The sequence below is a fragment of the Chiroxiphia lanceolata genome, chromosome 1 (assembly GCF_009829145.1).
Source record: "Chiroxiphia lanceolata isolate bChiLan1 chromosome 1, bChiLan1.pri, whole genome shotgun sequence".
NCBI classification, from domain to species: Eukaryota; Metazoa; Chordata; class Aves; order Passeriformes; family Pipridae; genus Chiroxiphia; species Chiroxiphia lanceolata.
This window is the reverse complement of record NC_045637.1, coordinates 91,498,863-91,516,540: the sequence shown is the minus strand read 5'-3', so window position 1 is coordinate 91,516,540 and position 17,678 is coordinate 91,498,863. Positions and strand designations below refer to the sequence as shown.

The 17,678-nt window shown below is 42.0% G+C and overlaps 1 protein-coding gene across 3 annotated transcripts in view; it reads right to left on the bottom strand.

Moving 5' to 3' along the window:
• Positions 1-15,417, bottom strand: part of ATXN1 (ataxin 1) — a 164,721-nt gene extending 149,304 nt beyond the window's left edge. For all 3 annotated transcript variants that reach the window (XM_032703493.1, XM_032703513.1, XM_032703533.1), the window contains exon 1: positions 15,299-15,417. The gene's annotated coding sequence lies outside the window, so the exon portion shown is untranslated. The remainder of the gene's footprint in view (positions 1-15,298) is intronic.
• Positions 15,418-17,678: the final 2,261 nt, after the last annotated feature.

Sequence of the window (17,678 nt, the reverse complement as noted above, 5' to 3'; positions counted from 1 at the left end):
ACAGCCCCATGGGGATGGAATCTGGACTGCGCAAGACACAAGGATGCCACCAGATATTCAAGCGAAGCTATGTAGAGGTGGGGCTAGAAAGACCTGCTTGGCTTCAGGGTTTAGCAGTTGGCCACCCAAACAAAACCCGAAGGGAGTGTTGCCTCCCAACTCTCCCAGCTTCCAGAATTCAATTCCTAGTGGGAACTGAAAAAAAAAAAAAAGGCAACACAGAAAACCAATCAAAAAACCACCCCACAACTGGAAGTGCAGCTCCTCAGGCAGTCAGGACCCAGGAGGTAAACTGTCCATGTCCCTTGAAATGAACAGTCACTCCCGGAGAGCACTTTGTGCTCTTCTCCCATCAGCTGTTAACAGTTGACCCCACTGCAAAATCGGTGCAATTCAACCCAAACTGGCACAGTAGGACTGTGACTCGAGAGGAGGCCTGGTGAGGTCAACTAGCTGGGACCCAGATGACAACTTTCAATCACTGGAGAGAGTTGATCTGGCTCAGTCTACCAGCCACCAAGCGGTGCTGAGCTCAGGGGGCTTTCATACCTTTCAACGCTGCTTTTCAGGCAAATATGGCTAAACTGCATCACAACTTCAGAAGTTACTGGAAGCGTGGCTGGGCCAATACACTTAAGGCAAGACAGGCAGCACACTCACGAGAGCCCCATTCCCTCAGGCTGACTTCATAGAAGCAGGCAGCATCCCTGCTGTCAGCAGTACTCCTGACCACCTTGCCCCAGCTGCTCATCCTCACTTTCCCCTGTGCCAGTACAAACCCTCATGCTTTCCAAGCCAGTGTGAAAATGATGGCAAGCTAGATCCAGGAACAGATCCTGCTGAAAACATACCTTTTTTTTTTTTAGGGATTATTTTTGACTTGGATCCTTTCCCAGACCTGGCTCAGAGCATGACTACACAACACTTATGTCAGCACAAGGAAGCCATCTAATGAGCACCCATGGGGGGGGGGGGGCAGGATCACTGCCATCACTATCCTGGCCACCTTAATGAGCTTGTAAAACAACGGCCTACAGACAGCAGGTTAAAAAGTCACAGATCTTCAGTAAATTGAGGATGGCAGATTAAAAAAAGAAACAAACAAAAAACAAACAAAACCACATACACACAGGTTACCAAGCCACTGCCACGTCAAGTTGCCAAAACACAGCAAAAGCACAGGGCTTTCTACCTTCCACCGACCTTCCACAGGAAAAAGCAACTCTGAGTTCAGCTCCACCACACTGTCAGCTCCTGACACACACCCAGGGAAAATCTTGCTCTCTACTACTTCTTAGGCAGGATATGCAGAAAAAAATCCGCACCTTGCAAACCACTGGTATTCAAAATGACCCATTCTCTTATCTTTTTGGCTAGGCATGCTCTCCCTGCCCTGCTCTATCCCTGGAAAGACAACAAACAGCCCAGCCTCCAACTCAAGGTGGAAGCCTAAGAGCAAAAGAGAGAGGAAGGTGAACAGGGACAACAACTCTCCTTCCTCATGAACTACAGGTGCAAACCCATCAAAACAAAAAGTGTAATCTTAAATACATGCTAAGATGAAGACAGAAATCCGTGATAACAGCTTCTGGTATTTATGCTGACCAGTGCACTATTATTGCTGTGGTGGCAATCAGAGAATCTGTCATGAAAAGAAAGGATGTGTTGGGTTTGCTATCGATCCTTGTAATTGCTGTCTGAGTACAATCATACCATCTTGAAATGTAGCCCAAAAGGGCACTGTTATTCCGGAATTGAGCTGCTTTTGGAAGATGAGTCAAAAGCAGTTCCACGTACTTAAATCTCTTCTTGAGGTTGCTGACAATTTTTCCTGGCTTTACAGCCACATTTTCTGATCCTTAATGTATTTTCTTTCCCCTATTGCTGAAAGAGCCACACAAATAAAGAGAAATCTGGCTTTCCCAGGACATCACACAACTGACTATACACAGAGGGCTGTCAGATATGCACAAAGTAAACTAACTGAAATAATATGATTTTTTCCTCTCTAATATCCTTCATTTATAGTCACTGTTGGTGTTACATCTAATAACAGTAAGTAGAACAATTTCACGCAATGCTTTCCATATTGAGACAGTTATTCTACATCCCTTTGTGCAGCAGACAGTTTCTGTAGTTTGCTTTTTATTATGGCAACAGAGGAAGGTACCTCAAATTAAGCCTGAAGAGGTAACCATTCCCTAGAATCAGGGCTGAAACCTAGTCTAACAACTGGCCATGTCTATAGCCAGACCAAGTGTTTCTCCTCAGTGAAGTCTGGACATTGCCAGTGGATGGCAGGCAGAAGCACAAGCCTCTGATGGTCCACCCCTTGCCCCTCAACGCCAGCAGCCAACAGCATGAGCATCGCATGGGGCCACCTCCCGCTCCAAACAAAACCTTGGTTTGGGACAGCACAGATGCAGGAGAGCTTCCAGACACCACAAGGGCTGAGTTCCTGTTTGCAAAGCCTTGGAAAAATGCTAGATAAGAAGTAAGTGCATATTGCTATTAGCACAAGGCTCATGCGGATAAGCAGAGGCCTTGATTGACAGCAGTGCTCCCCCCCTCCATTGTTCATCAATGGGAAAATTGCTGAAAAAAACCCTGGGAAACACACCCAACTCACACCATATCCAAACTAAACAAAGGGACAAAAAAATAAATGCATCCTGAGCATTCACTGTATTTTATGTTCTTTTTGTAATGGATTACAATTCCTGTGATGTCAATAATGTATACAATGACAAGTAAACTCAGGGTACACAGGAAGATGCATAAGGAGCAGGTCAGTCCATACCATCAGACACAACATGTCACACATGAAAGATAACACAACCCGGTGGATTAAATCTTATTCAGTACCATAGTATATTACAATCATCATATTATTGCATCCAAAACTGGGCCCAAAAATACATATGAAAACACATATTCCAAACATGGCTAGAACAACAGTACCAAACAAAATATATGATACTAATTCAAGTATTTGTAATTCAAGACAATTTTACAAATTGTCCATTGTAGCTCGAAAACAGAGAAACACAGCCCTGAAAAAGGACTGGAACAATACTGACCCAAAAATTGTTACGTGATCATGTTTAGCGTGCATTATAGTATATTCATAAAACTGGGATTTTTGAAGATAGGAAAAAATGTAACAAAAAATTTAATTAATGAATTAAATGTAAAAAATAAGGAAAAATCAAAGATATAAACCAGAAAAAATATGAGCTAAGAAATATGAAAATATTTTGTGTGCACATTTGTGTGAAATTCAATACAATTCCTGGTATCTTGGATCACACCTGTCTATGTTTTCCAGACCTCAGTTTCAGAAGCTTACTACCTTTTTTTCTGCATGGTTTCAGAAGGACTGCAGTCTCTTTAACAGTGAAGTTCTGTCCTCCAATACACACGTTCCCACTGACTCCAACCAGCTTACGGTTAACTATAAATACAATGGAAAATCTGAGGTAGCTTGTTGCCTAATTTTTCCATTTTTTCTGATGTGCTATTAGGCTATTCATAATGAATATAAAATGAATATTTGAATTAACAATTAGGACAAACAAAGGCTCTAATATTTTACAAACTATTTGATGCAAAATAGTAGATATGTGTTCTAGGTCTCTGTTTTTCAGACCTTTATTGCCAAATTCTGAATTCTTTTCGTTCCATTATCCTTTTCAACAGTCTATTAACATAAAGCAGAGTCCTGCTAATTTGCAGTAATGTTTAGGATACCTACTCTAAATTTATGGAAGAAATCAATAAATTAATCAATCAACAAAAAGGAACAGGAAAGTGACAAACACATTCTGTTTTATTACTGTGGCAATTCTAAATGGTGTTTTAATTACTCATATAAATATCTCTAATGCGTTAGTAAATGTGATGTATCACATTTATTATTATTATTATTATTATTATTATTATTATTATTATTATTATTATTATTATTATTATTATTATTATTATTGGGTCCCAGTTCAGGAACATGGTTCCTTTCAGGAATACAAAGAAGGTATCTGAATACTTTTTTTGTATTTGATTCTTCAGATGTTGCCTTGCTTTGGATCCAGAACACCACAAGAGTACTCCACAGCACTCTGCTGAGAGCAGACCCATAGAGAAAGTCATGTAATGTCACACAGTCTTGTAACAGACCACACAACACAACCACGGGGCAGAAGCACCTCTCCACCACTCCTTCCTTAGCTCCAACAAGCAGCTGCTAGGACTGCAGCTTGAAAGGGGAGGCAACCAATATCCTATACCTTGACATCCCACTGAGAAAACAAGGATAAAACAACGAGCTAGTGAATATCTTTGGGAAGAGAAGTCAGGGTCTGCCTTGCCAAGCTCCTCCTCCCTTTTCCTCGACATGTGAAACTCTGTGCATCTTCTGTGCACAAGCAAGCACCCCAGGCGATGCCATTCTCACTCATCACAGCCACATTGACTCTGCCCACCCAATAGCTATGTTCAACTAGTAACTAACATTCTGGGGTCCCCAGAGAGACCCCAACAGCACAAAGAAAGCTATGAAACCCATGAGTGAAATTCTGCATTTTCAGATGATGACAATGAGCTTCAAAGGAGAGACTTTAGTGCACACAGCCCCACAAATACAGCCCCTTTTTATGTCAGCAAGGCACATAAAGGGTTAACTAACCTCTACTGCTTATATTATGTATTAATCTCACCCCTCCCTTATTTAGCAATTTCCTCTTTAAGCCCTGGCATCTCTTCTCCATTTCCCCCACAATCTTGGGTCCTTTTCCTCCTCAGATTATCATCTACTGGAAGTTTCCCCTCCCTGACCACTGCCCACATTCCAGTCTTTGTTCTGGCTCCCTACAGTGCTCCGTGTCTGGATGGGCTTCTCATTCACTCCAATCTATTGCTCTTCTGGTCTTCAAAGCTTGTGAAGCAGGCTTTCACTCAGCTGCCCTCACCTTCCAGGTCTCAGTTGCCCTCACCTTCCAGGTCGGGGAGTAGCACATGGAAGCTGGAAGGAAGAGCTCATGATCACCAGGCACCAGGAGAGCAGGGCTTTGCAACTGAAACCCAAGGTGGAAATGCACACTGTGTCTTATTTAGTTCAAAGTCGAAATGTTTCTGTCTAGGATGTCTGTTTGTATCTCAAGTCACAAAGAAGCCATTAGTACCAATAATGTGTCATTATGGGGGCGTCAGTAGAGACTCCACAGCTAAGGTTAATTTGAGATGCATAATTTAAAGCAGAACTAAAATCCCTCCGTTTCACACTTTAATGACTGAATTCAAATCATTCTTCAAATTTGACACAGCAGCTCTTAAGGGGACACTTGAATTTTTTTTTTTTTTTTATTTTATTTTCCCTTTTTTGGGGGGGGCAATTTTAAGTAAAATACAAGTTACCTATTGCAGAAGAAAAATATTCAGATCCTTCATTTACAACCACTTTAACCTGTGTTCCCCCTCACATTTCTTTTCTGCCGCTTCGTAAGGCTTCATACTTCACACATTCATTCTGACACATTAGAATATGCGTGATACAGGCCACTTCCACAAGTTAAAACAAAACCAAACCTGCTCAGAGTTAAAATTTCACTCATCATAACCCCAGTGACTTTGCCAAGAACAGCTGACAACACTGCTTATCATAAACATACCACATCGCTTAGGTAACAGTAGTACCCACACAATTCTCTTAGTATTTCTTGGTATTTCTAGTCTCAACGTCCTGCTAAAATACATTAAATACATAAACCTTGCTTTTCACACAGAAAACTGAAGCAAAGACAGAAGGATGCTGTAGTTCAACAAGTGTTTCAAGATGGTCCAAGTCTCCCAAATCCACTGATAATTTGTTTTGTCAGGCAACTTCCCTGAGAACAGCTGATAAAACACAGAAATAATTAAGCAAAAACTCATCACAACATAACAAAGTAGCATGATAGTGAAATCTCCATGCTGCTGAAGCAAAGATGATATCAAACATCTCCTGCCCGTTACTGTGGATTCTTCAGTAAAGCTCACATAATGCTACAAAAATGCATAGAAATGTTTAATGATTTTTGTCAGCTGACACAACTAGATTTTGCTCTGAACTTTCAAGAAATCAAAGTTCAAGCACACAGACATTCTTTGGAGAGCTGCCCTCAATGCTAAAAATGGCAATGGAATTGCAAAAGGGGTGGATGGAAGAAAATTCCAAGAAATCTTTGACTCATCCATTGTAATTCATCAGGTTTTTGGAGCAGAGAATGGAATGCCGTCAAGCTAAAACTGACAGAGCTATTTTCTGATCTCTAAGTGATGTCAATACTTCACAAAGCCACAAGTGCTCTGCAAAATTCTAAGAATGACTCTTAAATTTTGTTAGATTGGGGAGGGGGGGAACCCAGCGCTAAAAGAGGCAATTGAAATTAAACTCCTACGTAGGTGTGCTTTTGAATACTGAGAGCATTAGGCTTCACAGTTTTGTGCTATCTGTGACTCAGACTTGCTTCCACAGGTGTCAAGAGACAGGGGACATAACTGCAGCTCTGCAGAAACCTGCTGCTTTGTGATTTTTTTTTAACTATATATTAAAAACATTATCCTCAAAGACAGACAAAAGCAGGTTTTTCCACTCAGCACAGACTTGAATCTTTTCAGTCGACAGATTTCACTGTCCTGTTAACTTTCATCTAGTGAAGCAGACTTTTCTGCTGTTTAATTCTTAAGGTTTTCAGAACAACATGATGTCAACCAAGTCTAACAGGCAAAATGGCTTCAAGAAAGTTCTGAGAATAACATATCTACTCTGGCATTTCAACACACTATTTTTAATTGCAGCTCATTAAAAATTTAATAGAAGAAAAATTATATTCACTTCCAGCACTGTTCCGTCAGTGCAGTGAGATAATCGTGCTGCTGTATCGTACATAAAGCAATATTTATGAGTAGTGGTTTAGGTAATTTAATGGAAAGGCAGAAAGCAATGATTCATTCTTGTTCTATCTGTTGCTGAAACATGACTTTTGCCAACTGCAGAGCCCAAGCAGGCACACAGAGAGATTGGTTTCAAATGCTAGTAAAACAGAGACTGGGAAAATGAAGAGACAAGTCAGTTGAAATGCCAACCAAAAAGAAAAAAAATCTGGATTGCAGATAAGAAGTACTTTACAGAGCAGCATACAAATACAGGCCTCTGAGGTAATTTAAACCAAATGTAGATTGAAACTGAAGTCGTTTAGTGAGTCAGCACAGTAAAAGGACACCAAAATTACATCTGAGAAAAGTGCAATTCTTTTTGTATAAAACGCTGTATTTTATTCCAAATTTACCAGAAAACAAATTAATTGTCTCTTTTGTGTTGAACCTCTTTAATTTCCTTTGCACTCAACCTCTATCTTCCAGAAACAAACTGCATACAGGCTGACTAGTGAATTCTGATGTCTAGGACTTGAATTTTCCTTTCACAAAAGTTTCATCTCCAGACCATGAAATATTAATAAACAATCACTGGCATGAACACTACTGACCATCTTCCAAGTTATGATTACTTTCCTCTGGAAATATTTTTTTTTTTACATTAATAGTTAAAACCAAAACTACAGAGAATCATTACAGGTTCTGCCTTCCAGATTCTGCCATCCCAGAGGTTTCAGTCACCTACAGCTCGGAGCAGACCAGGACTTCAGTGCTAAATACGCTCAACATCAGTCAAAGAAAGGCTTAGCCTTGTATCTGCCTTAAACATTTTTAAAACCATAACCATTTTTAAACTTACAAAGCAATTTTCATCTCACTCTTGCCTCATACTTTCACAAAAACGTAATTCTGTGAAAGCCACAACAATTGCTTGTTCAACAGAGACTGCTACTCTCTGAAGTGCTTTCTGAGATAGACTTGTACGGACAGACGTGGGTAGAAATGAATGCTCCAAAAATATCCACAATAGATAATGAGCAGAGTCTAGAAACAAAACAGAAAAAAAAAAATGTACTGCAAATGCAGCCCAAATTGGAACGAATGCCTACAGTAGCAACAGTACAGGAAGAGCAGAATGTTATTGTACATTACTGGCATGCAGCCCGTAATTACAAAAAATACTGCAGTATTCCACGGTAACAGCATAAAATATTATCATTTCAAACAAGCAGCTGCAGCACCCTGACCACAGCAACCAGAGAGCAGAGAGCAAGGGGAGGAGAGGGCGGCCAGCTGCCAAAGGATCCCCACTGCAGAGGGTGAGCAGGCCACAGGGCTGGTGGCCTCGGGACAGCTTCTCCTCGCACCCATGGCTCCACTCCATCAGGGCACAAAGGGCCGCTGCTCAGCAGCAAAGGGCTCTCACATGGGCTCCAGCTGCCGAGCCCTCTAGCAGAGGGGAAGCATGATGGTCACTCTGCGTTCTGCCTCTTCCTATAGTGTGCCCTCTGCCAAATTTGCATTTTCACATTCTCTTGGATTCAATAAAACCTTCCACCATTCCAGCTCCCCTGTACTAACTAACCCCTGTGTTACCCAGCCCCCTCTAACACCCAGCCAAGAGGTTTTAGCAGTGGCCTAGCAAGAGGCTCCCAAAGCATGGGTTGGCATATGCTGCCATTATGATGGCTATCATTCGCCTCCCCAGATGGCTCAGTTGCTCCACCATATATCAGCAAAATGGGAGACAACATGCCCACAAGTTCATCAGCCACGCTCTTCTCAACTGCTCTACTCAAGGACTGCCAGCGCAGATTGCAGTCCCACCATGGCAAACAGAAAAACCCAAAAAGCTACAATTAAGTCCGTCTGCTCACTGGCATGCACTGCATACAAATGAATAGTCCTAGTTCAGCATTTGTAGAAATAACATCTATCACATTTAGTCTCTACATGGATCATAACAAAAGACCATCTAAGAATCATAGAATCAACCGGTTTAGAAAAGACCTCCAAGATCAAGTCCAACCCTTGATCCAACACTGCTGTGGTTCCTAGACCATGGCACTAAGTGCCACATCCAGTCTCATCTTAAAAACCTCCAGGGACGGTGAATCCACCACCTCCCTGGGCAACCCATTCCAATGTCTGATTACTTTCTCTGGAAAGAATTTCTTCCTAATATCCAACCTAAACCTCCCCTGCCACAGCTTAAGACTATGCCCTTTTGTCCTACTGCTGGCTGCCTGGGAGAAGAGACCAACCCCCACCTGGCTACAACCTCCTTTCAGGGAGTCGTAGAGAGTGATGAGGTCTCCCCTGAGCCTCCTCTTCTTCAGGCTGAACAACCCCAGCTCCCTCAGCCTCTTCTCATAGGACTTGTGCTCCAGACCCTTCACCAGCCCTGTTGCTCTTCTCTGGACTTGCTCCAGCACCTCAATATCCTTCCTGAACTGAGGGGCCCAGAACTGAATACAGTACTCAAGGTATGGCCTCATCAGAGCTGAGTACCAGGGAAGAATCACTTCCCCGGTCTTGCTGGCCACACTGTTCCTGATCCAGGCCAGGATGCCACTGGCTTTCTTGGTCACCTGGGCACACTGCTGGCTCATGTTCAGCTTCCCGTCAATCCAAACTTCCAGGTCCCTTTCTGCCTGGTTGCTCTCCAGCCACTCTGTCCCCAGCCTGCAGCTCTGCATGGGGTTGTTGTGGCCAAAGTGCAGGACCCGGCACTTGGTCTTGTTGAACCTCATCCCACTGGAATCAGACCATCTCTTCAGCTTGCCCAGGGCCCTATGAAGAGACCACCTGCCTTCCAGTTGATCCACACTCCCCCCCAACTTGGTGTCATCTGCAGATTTGTTAATGGTGGACTCAATCCCCTCATCTAAATCATCGATAAAGATATTAACCAGAACTGAGCCCAACACTGATCCCTGGGGACACCACTGTGCAGCACCATTCACCACCACTCTCTGGGCTCGGTCAGCCAGCCAGTTCCTCACCCAGCACAGAGTGCCCCTGTCCAAGCCATGGGCTGCCAGTTTTTTCAGGAGAATGCTATGGGAGATGGTGCCAAAGGCTTTGCTGAAGCCCAGATAGACCACATCCACAGTCTTCCCCTCATTCACCAGGCGGGTCACCTGATCATAAAAGGAGATCAGGTTGGTCAGACAGGACCTGCCCTTCCTAAACCCGTGCTGGCTGGGTCTGATCCCTTGTCCATCCTGTAGGTGTTGTGTGATTGCACTTAGGATGATTTGCTCCATAACCTTGCCAGGCACTGAGGTCAGGCTGACCTGTCGTTTCCCAGGTCCTCCCTACAGCCCTTTTTGTGGATCAGTGTGACATTCGCCAACGTCCAATCATCTGAGACCTCCCCAATGAGCCAGGACTGTTGGTAAATGATGGAGAGTGGCTTGGTGAGCTCTTCTGCCAGCTCCCTCATCATGTCTCAGTCACATGTTTTCTGCAAACTTTATGCACTTGTAGAACTAGCAAGAGGAAAAGAAAAGCAGAAACCCGAACAACGAGGTTAGCAGAGAAGGAAACACTGTTCAAATGAATGTTACTTATTTGTAATGCACTATCCTGGTTTCAGCTGGAATACAGTTCATTTTCTTCCTAGTAGCTGGTAAATGTTGTGGGGTTTTGATTTAGTATGCAAATAATGTTGATAATACACTGATGTTTTAGTTGTTGCTCAGTAGTCAAGGACTTACCCTAAGTCAAGGACTTTCCTGTTTCCCATGCTCTGCTAGCAAGGAGGTGCACAAGAAGCCGGGTTGGAGCATGGCCAGGACAGCTGACCCAAACTGGTCAAAGGGATATTCTATACACTAGAACATTCTACTCAATATATAAAGTGAGTGAGTTGCCCAGGAGGGGCTGATCACTGGAGAACAGGCTGGGTATTGGTCAGCAGGTGGTGAGCAACTGTGTTGTGCACTACTTGTTTTTCTTGGATTTTATTTCTCTTCTGGTTATCTCCCTTTTTGTTACAGCTTCATCATCATCATCATCATTATTATTACATTTTATTAAACACCTCTTATCTCAACACACAGGTTTTACCTACTTTTTTCCAGTTCTCTTCCCCATTCCACTGCAGGGGTGCAGGGAGCAAGTGGCTGCATAGTACTTGGTTGTCATTTGTGGTTAAACCACAACACTCATGCTTCCTATGTAGGCTGCAAACAGTACAGATTATCCAGACAAAACTGCAAAGCCTGAGCTTTGCCTCAGCTACCAATGCTGCCTCAGGTACTTGGCCTCTCCCCACAGACCAAGAGCTCTGAAGTTTAGTTTGAAATACACGAACACTGTTGGGACAGTACCTTTTAGAGATATTCAAATCATGATAAAAACTGTTTCTCATGCTGCCAACCAAAGATATGCTGTTTTTAGGAGAGAGCAAATTAACTGCCATACCTAAATACCTGCCAGTTCACCCGCACTTTTCATCTTTCCCACACCAGATTTTCTCTGCCAAACACAAAAGGGACTGCAGTATATATTTGTAATATATATGCAACAAACTGCAGTAATACATGCAGTAGATTGAAATACTGCATTTTTGTATCCTCATAGCCAATTCATTGGCTTAAGGATTTGAAGTCCCACAGGGAATATTGCAAATACACATAAAGTCTCTGGGTGCTGGATTTGACTCTCTGATGTATGTAACAGATGTGTAAAGTAACACATAACCAGATGCCTCTCTAGTAAATGCACAGCTACAGACTGGACAGACTAAAAATGTTGTGTCCAAGGGCAAGGCAGAAGGGGAAGAACAAGAACAGTCACATATATAGCAAGGAAAGAAAAATTTAGGCTTTATGGATTTCTTGTCTACAATGCTGTAATTTTTCATGTCTGTAATTCAGCTATGGTATCACAAGAGAGGACTTTTTAGGAGGTGGGAGTCCAGCCATTGTGGCCTGGTTTGTACCATGTCAGGCTGATCAACTGTTTCTGGATGTCTTTGAAATTCCAGCGTCCTACCTCCAAAGCCTCCATTGTGACTTCAAAGACATTCATCCAGAAGAGAAGTCTAACTTCTTTAGAAGAAAAAAATCCTCTGGAAAAATAGCATACAGCTGTATAATGGTAAACAGCACAGAGGCCTTTCTCCATTCCCTGAGTTGGTGTGTCCTGGCCACAGTGGCCTGGAGAAAATAGCTGGTGTGCTTTCACAATGAGCTTATAAGGCAGAGGAGAACATTGGGTGAGAAAGTCAAAAACTTGTTTAAAAGCCCCAGCTTCAAATTTCTGGCTACTCCCATTTCATGAAGTAAGTTAAAACAACTCTCTACTATAAAGTATGTGAACCACTGACTTCAGATCTGGATCCTGCCTTTTGCAAAGCTGCTGGTGGGCTTGGATCCAAGGCTTTGGTTCAAGCTCTCAGGTACTCCATACTAAAATGACTTATACCATACATCCTTTATAATAAATAGCCTCACAGTGAGGAGCATTGGCATGGTTCACTTTTACATCACTCTCTTGAAAGTTTAAGGAAAGTACTGAAAACATTACAGCTTTTGAATATTTTGCCTTATGTGGTTTACAGTGAGCACAGTCAACGGCTGCATAAGCTTCACCCATTTCCGTGTGACATCCTATGTGGTGTGAGTCTCAGATAATACCCACCAGAGCCCAGCAGAACACACATGGGAGCAGTGACACAGGCACGGCCACATCTCACCACAGTGGTGCCCTCCATGGTGCCACTATGCTCTCCTGGCTGCCTTGCAGTGAAGGTCTCTATTCTCTGTTCCTACCACCTCCTCTTTACAAAGGCTCACAAACACATAATGAAACAAATGAATAATTCCATTATGTGTCTGGCAGCATGCACTTTCCTTCTGATTCATAAGAGCAGTGCCCCATTGAAAAGATCTATATATAGGGTGTGAAAAAAAAATAATCTAAAGAAGTCTCCAACAAGCACTCATATTGTCAAAGCCTCATTTCCACTTAACACAAGTTACTTTGGGATCTAATGCAGCTGATTTGAGAGGAAAATACAAACAAACAAACAAAGTCTTCTTCCATTAGCTGGGGCAGGGGGTGGGGAAATCGAACTAGTGCCATCTTTGTTGAAGAGCTCCACAAAACTAATCGTTTAGAAGAGCTAAGGAACATGGACAGGGGACAATTTGTGACTGATCACTGCCATCTGAACATGGCATGCTGACAGCTGAATGAAGAGCAGAGAAAGGCAAAACAAAACAGGCATGTGTTTAATCTGGGCAGGCTCGGTCCCCTGTGTTCACTCCCAGTGAAAAATACAAAGCAGGAGAGAGTCGGTCTATCTGCCTGCTCAGCTCAGCACCCGTGTAACTCTCTGGTACACACCACAGGACCTTCTCCAGGCACACAAATGGGGGTATTATTTCTTCACATGCTGACAAAAATAATCAAGAAAGGACAAGAGTAGCGGTACAATTTAAAATATCCTAAAATGCATCTTTTGGCACCAAAGAACTTCCCTCCAATACTCTGACAATGAGCTCCTGCACTCTCTGATACAAAGAAAGCTAAAAATGACTTCAGTGATTTTCTGAGTGCAACATAGGGCTGATTAAATGGTTATAAAGGGTACACAGATGCTAGGAAGATACCTTTTCCTGAACTTGAATGCACGCTTCCTCATAGAGTAACAAGAAGGCAGTTGTAAAAGAAAAATCGTGCATGTCGTCCTGGCCTGATGTCAATGAAAGAAAAACAGCAATAAAAGCATTTCGATTTATGCTCTGCCCAGCCAAGAGGGAATGCTTGCCTTTGGGAGAGTGGGACAGAGAGAAAGATTGGCTGAGAGTGATCACATGAATGTCACTGCAGTGCACTTCCCTCTCACCGATTTCACCAGGACTGTCACCCTACACCTCAAAGAGAGCAGGGCATTTCCCCACCTGAGCCTTCAAACAGATTTGCATTAATATCTCATTTCACCACTACAAAAATCTCAGACTCCTAATGAAAGAGTGCTGTATTGCTGTTTGGGCTCACAGTCCATAGAGCAAGACCTGCAAGTAAAAAGGAGTAGGCTAGACCAATTTGCAAAAATTTGAACATTTTGGATAAATCAGTACCAATACCTACAGGACTATTACAATTTCCCAAGCAATAGCTCTTGTCTACTGACCAGAAAGGAAATGTTTAGCTTCCTGCAGTGGGCCTGTTGATTTCAAAAGAACCTTAATAGCTCAATTCCTACAAAGCAAATACAGAGCGATCTCCAGGGGTCAGCTATGCTCTCCTCTTTTCTGAAATCTGGTAAGCAACATATGTCTACAAATGCCACTTGCCAAAGGGTTTTGATTTCTGCACATTTGTGGGAATGTATACCCTGTTTCTTCCATGTTATGTGTGTCGTTTTGGTTCTGCAGGTTTTTTACAGGAATTTTGTCCCTTTCAGCACACTTATGGGGCAGAACAGAGTAAATAACTTGAAATTTTTATTAAAGAAAGATGTTTTTTAGTGTTCATTTATGCAACATTATCAGTGGTTGAAAGTTTTACAACTGTAACATTTTCTCTTTACTAGACTCAGATATGATTCTATGCCAATGAGAAATAAAAAAAAAAATTAAAAAAAAAAAAGATGACCAGAGGGAAAAGGTGAGCTTCTCCCTGCACCTCATCATTGTCCTTATCAAAAAAATTATTCAATCTGGACAACACAATTCAGCCTCAGTCAGGGAACTCTTAGTTCGGCTGCTATTCAAATATCCAAGTGCAATTTGCAACTCTAGTTATGAAAGGGGACATTATTTTCTTTATACATTTATCTCTACTTGTTCAAAGACACACTGATGAAGCAATTAAGGCAGACGCATTATTAAAGCTGGCGTAGAATTCACGCCAATATAGTTTGATATTTCAATGAGGTGTTTAAACATAAAAATGAGAAATATGTACTTAATACAAAAATATCACTTAATGCTGTAAAATCAGATTACTCATGACATTATCTGAAACAGTAAGAGAATTGTATATGCATTTTTCTGGCTGTGTGTTGTATGTTTTTCAATAGCTTCTTCTGCCGAGTTCCCATATGACATAGATTCCAAACTAGGAAATATTTAGGCACATGCCTAACTTTCAGGGAGAACAGTCTCATTGATTTAAACAGTGTTTAACCCTTATAAATGTCAGAATGATTGCCTGTTTGTGAGACTGGACCTCATGGGGCCCATTTTTAAAAAGATAAATGCATTACATATTTTTACTGCTGTTTCTGGGTTTGCCATTACAGTTCTCTCCCTCCCTCTCCTGGCTGTTTTTATTGCCTTAGACAGAAATATCACGACACTCTGAGGCAAATAATGATTAATTTAATTACAAACTAACTAACTTATGACAAGACCCTCCAAGCACTTACCTCAAATCATGAGTGTTTCAAGATGCAATTGTAAATATTCTTTCTTTCCTCCTCTCACAGGAGATGTTGCAGACTTTTTTTTCTGCGTTTTGCATTAAAACTCTTTCCCTGTGCTCCAGGATCTTAAATAAAAACAAAACAAAAAACCCCACTCAGAATGAAAATGTCATTTCAAGTGACTGGTGGATGGCTCAGGGGAAATCCCTGACCTTTTTCAATGTATATTTCATTATCTAAAGCAAGTGTGGTAACTTCCCCCAGCAGCAGCTCTTCTATGGGCTGAACTTTAAAAAAAACTCAAACAAAAAAACACGAAACACAACCCCCTCACACTCTTTTAGACCACTCAAAACCATGCCATTTTTAAAATCTACAAGATAGTACACTACAAAATACTGATTTAAAGCACAATCCAGTATATATCAGACTCCATAAATTTATGACAGAGAAAAAGGAAGAAAGCCCAGAATGTAAACCAGAAGAAAAATCATTATGTAAAGTATCCAACTGCTACACAGTTTTATTATTACTACCACTGTTATTATCACTATAAATACATATATGGCCAACTCCCTAAACCTTCACTGAGTTACTGTAGTATTTCTGTAGTAGCAGCATGGAGGAAGTAGTAGCCCTGCTGGAGAAGTAATGCAGCATTAGCACTACGAAACCCAGCCCAGCTGACAAGAGAGGAAGGAAGGGAGGAGGAGCAACAAAGCAAATGAGTAAGAGTAACTGGCAGGTCTCTAATACAATCAATTTTGATATTCTCCACCATCACCAAAAAAGGTCTGAAGGGTTTTGAATTTTCAGTAAGTGCTGCTACCAGAGCACTGTCTCACCACCCCCCCCCAGTTTCACCCCGCTTCCTCTCTCATACCTGCAGAGCAAGGCTTGGCCAGGAGCCAGCTGGGTATGTAAGAGCCCAAAGCAGGCTCTGTCAGCAGGAAAATCCCCTGGCTACAAGGAGCAAACGCTGCCAGCCAGTGCAGAGTTCACTTTCCTTCTGAGAGCATGGTCTTGCATTTGCATGGTCCCTCTGGATTACAGGCATCCCAGTTATTTCTCTACAAACAATTTTTAGGACCAACAATCACATTCATCTTTGCTCTGTAAAAAGCCTGAAAGGCAAACTGTTCCCAGGGTTACACCTGTAGCAATCCCCATTGAAGCCAACGAACTCACACAACGCAACAACAAGGAGGATTTGACCTTGCGTGCTTGTAAGCCAGACCACTTTGATTTTCTTCCTCAGCTAGGACAGACAGGCAGCCCGAATAACTTTTTCTCTTGCCTTTAATTAAGAAACAAAGACATTATCCACATGCTTTCTGTGGCTGAATATACTTCAGAAAATACAACTTTTCCAAAAGTGGTCAAAAATTCAAAAAGTACAGCTTTATACATCAGTTTATTCCCCTACATACCCTGGAGGAAAACAACCCAAAACTCCAAGCAGATCAACACACAAAAAAGGGGGAAAGTAGGCTTCCCTTGACAGAGGCTGCATATCTGTCACCATTCCCCAAAAACTGCTCATGGTACAAAAAAAGACAAAATATTCTGTTTAAATTTCTCTGCTCCCCTACTCTGCTGTGTTTATTCTTGCTTATGTGGTGTTGCCTCTTTCTTCAAGGAGCCTGCTTGCACTCAACACAAGTAAAGGCTGCAACAGCCAAGCCTGAAGACCTGCGGGAAGCAGACAAAGCCCTCTAAAGCTGTGACACAAATCCAGAGAAGGCTGGAAGTTCAAAGTGAAACGAGGACAATTTGTCCATGACTTATGCCACCTAGAAACCATTCTTAATTTAAGAAAAAGTGTTAAAGGGATTATCTTACAGTGTCACCCTGCCGAATCAACTAGGTTCTGCCTCTCAATTTTTTCCCTGATTCATATACAAGATGGCTAGGGATTCTATTTTAAGATCAAAATCAGCATAAAATCCTCCTGTTCTCACTTACATACTTACATTTTTAATGCTCTGTTTAAAGAGTCAAAAAAGTTGTTTGATGGACAGATTCCCAGCTATCCTCCAGACTTTTCTGCGTGACCTATGGGCACATGCTATGTGACACTTCCTGAAGGGCTGAAATAGCTCTGAATGACACTTGAGCTCTTACAGTGTAACTAAAGTTACACTTTGGCTCCTAATACACACTTCACTTAACCCCAATTTTTCCGTGCCTCAGTTTCCCCTTCCTTTACAACAAAGATAACAGTATTTTCCCATCTCAGAAGGCTGATGCAAGGAACACAACATCCATGCTGATTTACTGGGTAATATGGTAACACGGACAAAATTATAGATGTCTTAACTTGTATCAGGATGAATCTTCACATACACAGAAAAAGACCAAAAGGAGGAGTGAGTCATCAGCC